The 8,459-nt window shown below is 40.1% G+C and overlaps 1 non-coding gene across 1 annotated transcript; it reads left to right on the top strand.

The window, feature by feature from the left end:
• The first annotated feature begins 7,507 nt into the window (after window positions 1-7,507).
• Window positions 7,508-7,582, top strand: Trnas-cga (transfer RNA serine (anticodon CGA)). Its single transcript has one exon. It is a non-coding gene; the product is annotated as a tRNA-Ser (tRNA).
• The last annotated feature ends 877 nt before the right edge of the window (window positions 7,583-8,459 follow it).

Genomic DNA, 8,459 nt, shown 5'->3' with positions numbered 1-8,459 from the left:
ATTGTTCATCATTTCCAGAAAGAAATAACGTGTAAAAGAAATAAATTATAGGAATTTCACCTTCGCAATGAACGAAAGAAGATGCAATACCTCGTCACGAAGAGTAAATGGATCAGAATTAACAAGCATTACACATCGTATGATAGCAATCTTAACTAATTTTTTCTTTCAGAATACGAGGCGATTGATGCAGGCTGTCAGACAGAACTACACATCTTAGTTTTAGTGATGAAATATGCTAGAAATAAGGAACTTTATACTATGAATAGTTGTAGTGATTTTTTTGCAGATGATAATGAATGGTGATGAGTAGTGATACAGAATATGCGAATATGGATAGTGAAGTTTTTCTTTACAGGTGATGATAATAATGGAGTTATGATGATATGGATAATGAAGTTTTTCTTTGCAGGTGATGATAGTAATGATAATGAAGTTTTTCTTTGCAGATGAGGATAATGTTGAAGTTTATGTATTTATGCTATGTAGTTATTTAAGTATTTATTGCAGTTCGTCTTGACAGTATGTCTTATGTCGCATGGTATGATGACTGAAAGTTTTGGAAAGGACAGCTAGAGAACATATATATTTAATACACATTTCATTACCTGTTAATTCGAAGTTCACTACTTTTCAGCATAATATGCGTTTCTTCTTTCAGCTTAATAATCCATTTTGTATTTTTTGCAGGAGAAATGATTCACGAAATTAATATGCTATAAGCAGTAGGTCATTAAACCTGTGTCATTCATGAATGTGATCCACATATACTCTATTTGTTTCATAACTTTGCTACAGCTGACTCATGATGAATGACGTTACACATCTTCATTTGCAGCAATAAGTCAAAAGCAAATATTGTTATGCCACAGCAATTAATTATCGATCCCAACGCAATGCATTGCTAGCACACAAAAAATGTATTACCAGTCCCAAATAATAATACCAATTTAAAAGAGTTATGAGTAATACTGAATGATGTTTTCCAACCACAGACTTGAGTAATAGTTACAGACTGTTACATTTTAATTATGTCTTATGTCACTTAAATGATGAGTTCTGAGTAATAGTGAATGATATTTTGTAATAATACATGCATGCTCTACACTCTTTAACTCCTGTTTTGATTGATGACTTCTGATGATTTGTAACTGGCCAATGAGTGCCAATAATTATTTTTAAATATGTCATATGTCACTTGAATGATGAGTTCTGAGTAATAGTGAATGATATTTTGTAATAATGCATGCATGCTCTACACTCTTTAAATCCTGTTTTGACTGATGATTTCTGATCTTTTGTAACTGATCAATGAGTGCCAATAATTATTTTAAATATGTCATATGTCACTTGAATGATGAAGAATGTTTTTTAATATTCAATATTTGCTAGCCAATGAATGCCACTGTTTCTTATATTTTAAATTTATATTATGTCACTTACATGCTATATATATGATTACCAATAGCGTGATGCTACACTCATTAGCTCCTGTTTTGAATGATGACTTCTGATGATTTGTAACTGGCCATTGAGTGCCAATAATTATTTTTAAATATGTCATATGTCACTTGAATGATGAAAAATGTTTTGTAATATTCAATACTTGCTGACCAATGAATGCCACTGTTTCTTATATTTTAAATTTATATTATGTCACTTTCATGCTATATATATAAATACCAGTAGCTTGATGCTACACTCATTAGCTCCTGTTTTGACTGATGACTTCTGATGATTTGTAACTGACCAATGAGTGCCAATGTTCTCTGTAAACAGATAACTTATGAACATTATTCTGTAATACTTCATACATGGTACAGAAATGTTCAAACTGGGCGATGAGTGCCACGAATTACTCAAATTAGTTGTTAGACTAGTGTCATTCTCAATGAAGACTAGCATGTGACTTAATGTCCTTCACCTTCTGACCTAATTACCAGAAATTACTGCAATATCCGTTTGTCCTGTCTATCCTCATGCTCATGGAGCACTATATTTGGTTTTTGCACTAATTATACGTTGGTGTACCTTACAAGAACGTGGTGTTGACACGACATGCTGTCCACCACCTTGAGCGATGGAGATGTTATTATGGTCACACTGTTTGGTGTACCTAATGTACTACCAAAATGATAGCATGGAATATTAATACGACATTTCAGTGTCTTGGCTACACTGATTAATACTTCAGGGAAAAGAGCTTCAGATTGTCTCACTTGGTGTTGTGCTTCTGTAGAAAGATATGGACTTTCAGTGCAGCTGCGTGCAACCTAATGTGCTACAACCATGATGCAATCCTTCCCTTTCCTATCCTAGTTCTTGTAAAATAGTGAAAAAAAAACTACAGTGCGTGTGCACTTTATGTCATTTGTTAATATGATTTGTACTCATTGCCTACACATTTTGTGATTTTCTGATATGTTCTGTACTACAGTGCATGTGCACTTTATGTCATTTGTTAATATGATTCGTACTCATTGCGTATACATTTTGTGATTTCCTGATATATTCTGTACTACAGTGCGTGTGCACTTTTGTCATTTGTTAATATGTTTTGTACTCATTGCGTATACTTTTTGTGACTTCCTGATATGTTCTGAACTACAGTGTGTGTGCACTTTTGTCATTTGTTAATATGATTTGTACTCATTGCGTATACATTTTGTGATTTCCTGATATGTTCTGTACTACAGTGCGTGTGCACTTTATGTCATTTGTTAATATGTTTTGTACTCATTGCGTATACATTTTGTCATTGCTTGATATGTTCTGTACTCAGTGCATGTGCACTATATTTTATTTAATGTTCTGCACTTATATATATGTATATATTCTGTGATTGTATACTTAGTTAATTAGGAAAAATTTGTTGCTCATGGCAAGTCCAATTGACTCACCATCGCTGCCAAATTTTTGCCCCCCCAGTGGAGGGTTATGTAAGAGGTATGCGATGTATGCGCTGCGTGCAATAAGCAAGGCAGAGGAGAGTCTCTGACCAGAGAGCAGTATGTAGTTAGTTGTTGCTTGTCGCTAGTCTTCAGTAGTCGGCGGTAGTCTGCGCGTGTCTGCGCTTGTGTGCGGTCTGCTCTGGTCGGGACTCTGGAGGATGAGTTTTTTGTAGAAGGTAAAGAAGCAGCCTTGCGCATATCTAGTAATGTATGTTAACTGTCATCCAATTTCTTTTTTTAAAAATGCCCCAATAATAATGTTTATAATATAAAGTAATTTTTTTTAAAAAAAAGCATTCATGTCAATTTAAAGATTTTATCCAATGAATAATTAATTCCTTTCACGAGTCATAAAGCATAGGCCAGCATTGCACGGAGCTGTGCCGAAATTTTTTTTGGATAAGAGCAGATATATTCGCAGTTTTTATTGAGGTAAGAATTTTTGCTTTTGTTTTACTCAGAGTACAGGGCCGTGGCGCAGCACTGCTGTCGTTATAAGATTTACCAGATTACTGAATTTTTTTTATTATTTTTGGGTTTAGGAGTTTTTCTGTTTCGAACTTAACATTAAATGAGAAAAGAATTTTGTGGGTACATTAAATGTGAATGCATTTCTGCACAGAGATTATAAATGGGAACCAATTTTGTTCAGAGGTTACAATATTTAAAATTCATTTAATTATTATTTCCGTGGGAGGTTACACTTGGTTCATTTAATTAAAATATTTTTGTAGGAAGGTTATACTTGGTTCATGGTTCATTTAATTTTAATATTTCTGTGGGGAGGTTACAACCTCCTATCAGAGAGGTCACAGTTCGTAGCAATAGACAGAAAGTCATCGAGTAAAACAGAAGTGATTTCTCACGTTACCCAAGGTAGTGTTTAGGCCCTGTTCCTTATCTTTATAAACGATTTGGTAGATAATCAGAACAGCGGTCTTAGGTTGTTTGCAGATGACGCTGTCGTTTATCGACTAGTGAAGCCTTCAAAAGATCAAAACAAATTGCAAAACGATTTAGAAAATATATCTGTATAGTGCGAAAATTCGCAATTGACCCTAAATAACGAAAAGTGTGATAGTGATGTTATCCACATGAGTGCTAAAAGGAATCCGTTAAACGTCGGTTACACGATAAATCAATCAAATTTAAAGGCCGTAAATTCAAATAAATACCTAGGAGTTACAATTACAAACAACTTAATTTGGAAGGAAGACACATAAAATGTTGTGGGGAAGACTAACCAAACACTGTGTTTTATTGGCAGGACACTTAGGAAATGTAACAGATCAAATAAAGAGACTGCTTATACTACGCTTGTCCGTCCTTCTTTAGAATACTGCTGCCCGGTATGGGATCCTTACCAGATAGGATTGATGGAGTACATCGAAAAATCTCAAAGAAGGGCAGCACATTTTGTATTATCTCGAAATAGGGGAGATATTGTTACTAAAATGAGACAGGATTTCAGATGGACATCATAAAAAGAAGGCATTTCTCGTTGCGTAGGAATCTCCTCATGAAATTCCAATCATTCTCCTCCCAATGTGAAAATATTTTGTTGACGCCGACCTACATAGGGAGAAACGATCACCCTGGTAAAATGAGGGAAATCAAAGCTCGTACGGAAAGATATAGATGTTCGTTCTTTCCGTGCGCTATACGAGAATGGAATAACAGACAATTTTGAAGGTGGTTCTATGAACCCACTGCCAGCCACTTAAATGTGATTTGCAGAGTGTCCATATAGATGTAGATATAGAGCTGTAGATGGTCACCACGTAGTCTTCCGATAGCAAGGTCATGACCAGAGCTAGGAATTTTTTGGTGATACATTTATGTTAAAAAGGTGCAGAAAAGGTGCTATAATTTAAGCGAAAAAGATACTATGTTTGTATGTTAATATTCGTACAGACATCATCAAAACCAGTTTTACATAATATACGACACAAAATTCTCTCATGTTATCATGTATTAAAAATCTGCGTAAAACAATTAGCAAAACACAATATTATTACAATCACATGTCCATTATTCTGATAAAAAAATTAACATTTCATGTTATTTCTGGTGATGCTGTATCTCTGATCAGTAAGTAGATAAATACTTGTACGTAGAATTTGAGTACGCATTTATTCATCGTGTCATGTACTGAACGTAGCGTATGTTTGGGAATAGAAGCCTACGTTTTGGGTCTGAGTTAGACTCAATATGCCAAATGCGTTAGAATTTCTTGTTGTTTTGTATTCCATCTCCACGAAGGTGAATGATACAGACAGTTGGGGTAATTTGCCATTTCATTCCTTATTTTCCTCTAGTCCACGAATACCACTATATGTTGCCATTCAAAGCACGAAGCAGCAGACCACCGCCCTCAGGGCCAGTTTCATACTTTGCCTGTTCCACAGACGCGAGAACAAAACGCGTTACAATACACAAGTGATTAAACACTATTATATGTCGATAACACGACATACACTACTGGCCATTAAAACTGCTACACCAAGAAGAAATGCAGATAATAAACGGGTATTCATTCGACAAATATATTATTCTAGAATTAACATGTGATTACATTTTCACGCAATTTGGGTGCATAGATCCTGAGAAATCAGTACTCAGAACAACCACCTCTGGCCGTAATAACGGCCTTGATACGCCTGGGCATTGAGTCAAACAGAGCTTGGATGGCGTGTACAGGTACAGCTGCCCATGCAGCTTCAACACGATACCACAGTTACCACAATTCATCAAGAGTAGAGACTGGCGTATTGTGACGACCCAGTTGCTCGGCCACCATTGACCAGACCTTTTCAATTGGTGAGAGATTTGGAGAATGTGCTAGCCAGGACAGCAGTCGAAAATTTTCTGTATCGAGAAAGGCCCATACAGGAGATGCAACATGCGGTCGTGCATTATCTTGCTGAGATTTAGGGTTTCGCAGGGATCGAATGAAGGGTAGAGCCACGGGTCGGAACACATCTGAAATGTAATGTCCACTGTTCAAAGTGCCGTCAATGCGAACAAGAGGTGACCGAGACGTGTAACCAATGGCACCCCATACCATCACGCCGGGTGATACGCCAGTATGGCGATGACGAATACACGCTTCCTATGTGCGTTCACCGCGATGTAGCCAAACACGGATGCGACCATCATGATGCTGTAAACAGAACCTGTATTCATCCGAAAAAACGACGTTTTGCCATTCGTGCACCCAGGTTCGTCGTTGAGTACACCATCGCAGGCGCTCCTGTCTGTGATGCAGAGTCAAGGGTAACCGCAGCCATGGTCTCCGAGCTGATAGTCCATGCTGCTGCAAACGTCGTCGAACTGTTCGTGCAGATGGTTGTTGTCTTGCAAACGTTCCCATCTGTTGATTCAGGGATCGAAACGTGGCTGCACGATCCGTTACAGCCATGCGGATAAGATGCCTGTCATCTCGAATGCTAGTGATACGAGGCAGTCGGGATCCAGCACGGCGTTCCGTATTACCCTCCTGAACGCACCGATTCCATATTCTGCTAACAGACATTGGATCTCGACCAACGCGATCAGCAATGTTGCGATACGATAAACCGCAATCGCGACAGGCTACAATCCGATCTTTATCGAAGTCGGAAACGTGATGGTACGCATTTCTCTTCCTTGCACGAGGCATCACAACAACGTTTCACCCGGCAACGCCGGTCAACTGCTGTTTGTGTATGAGAAATTGGTTGGAAACTTCCCTCATGTGAGCAACCTTGCGTGAATGCTCTGAAAAGCCAATCATTTGCATATCACAGCATCTTCTTCCTGTCGGTTAAATTTCGCGTCTGTAGCACGCCATCTTCGTGGTAAGTCTGGTACGCATTTCTTTACCTATCTGTGAATGCAGCAATACGTTATCCTATGCCTATGTCCCTTCTTCGACTCCCTTGCTTGGTTTAATCAGCTAAAATTCGATCTACATCGTGATACTGACATTCTGGCAACCCTTTATTTGCAGCGTACGCTAAATCATGCTCTTTACAGGCCTCGTCAAGTCTATTAATGCCCTTGTCAACATCACCCAGACACTTTTTCAGTTCATTGAATTTCCTTAAATCAACAAATTATGCTTTTGTTGAAGCTTCCTGGCAGATTAAAACTGTATGCCGGACCGAGACTCGAACTCGGGACCTTTGCCTCTCGTGGGCAAGTGCTCTACCAGTTTGGAAGATAGGAGACGAGGTACTGGCAGAAGTAAAGCTGTGAGGACGGGTTGTGGGTTGTGCTTGGGTAGCTCAGTTGGTAGAGCACTTGCCCGCGAAAGGCAAAGGTCCCGAGTCGAGTCTCGGTCCAGTACACAGTTATAATCTTCCAGGAAGTTTCATATCAACGCACACTCCACTGCAGAGTGAAAATTTCATTCTGGAAACATGCTCCAGGCTGTGGCTAAGCCATGTCTCCGCGATATCCTTTCCTACAGGAGTGCTAGTTCTGCAAAGTTCGCAGAAGAGCTTCTGTGAAGTTTGGAAGGAAGGAAACGAGGGACTGGCAGAATTGAAACTGTGAGGATGGGTCGTGGGTCGTGCTTGGGTAGCTCAGTTGGTAGAGCACTTGCCCTCGAAATGCAAAGGTCCCGAGTTCGAGTCTCGGTCCGGCACACAGTTTTAATCTGCCAGGAAGTTTCATATCAGCATACACTCCGCTGCAGAGTGAGAATCTCATTCTATGCCTGTGCTGTTTGGTGGTTCACTGTCAAATTGGAGGTGAAATGCCCTCTGCGTTGAGATTAGTGACTCATCTTTTCCGAAAGCACGAAAAGAGAAAACCTCATGCTGCTTGGAAATCATCTTATTCACTAATGATCGAACTCGTTATCTGTGGGCATGAGCACTCTATCGGTCGTTTACGTAATTATCAGTGCTCTACTGATTGAAATCAAACCTTTAGATCCTCATCTTTCGAAGGTGTGTAGATTATTCATACTCAATTTATATTTAAATAAAAATTAGTTGAGTCACGTCCTTGTTTTTGAGTAATTCCGTATTTTTAGTTACATTTTATTGCTTTCTTGATTTGGGAAGAAAATGTGTGGGTACTTACGCCAAGATCAGCTGATGACGGCTCACGACGCCGACCATAGCCTTGTACGCGCTCGGGGCGGCACCGGTGGCGACGTCCACAGTGCCAGTCGCCGCACGTGCAGGTACAGCGTGGCCCGGCCTGCCGGCTGGCGACCGGATGGCCGTCACGGCGTCGTTGAGCGCGTGCAGCTCGCCGGCGATGGCCAGCATCAGCACAACGAAGAAGACGTCCAGGTAGAGCGACGCCTCGACGGCGACGACCAGCGTGCACACCTGCAGCGCGTACACCAGCTCGTAGAGCGGCGACGCCGACGTGTCCAGCCCGGGCAGCCAGATGGGCAGCGGCAGGCTGCGCCCGGACGACGCCTCTCCGCCGTCCACGATCACAGGGTCCAGCGTCCACATTACCGTCGGCACCGACACCATCATCTGCACAGCGCGGAAGACCAGTCTC

Source organism: Schistocerca serialis, chromosome 4 (genome assembly GCF_023864345.2).
Source record: "Schistocerca serialis cubense isolate TAMUIC-IGC-003099 chromosome 4, iqSchSeri2.2, whole genome shotgun sequence".
Classification (NCBI taxonomy): Eukaryota; Metazoa; Arthropoda; class Insecta; order Orthoptera; family Acrididae; genus Schistocerca; species Schistocerca serialis.
The sequence above is the reverse complement of the archived record's forward strand: the minus strand, read 5'-3'. Positions and strand labels throughout refer to the sequence as shown.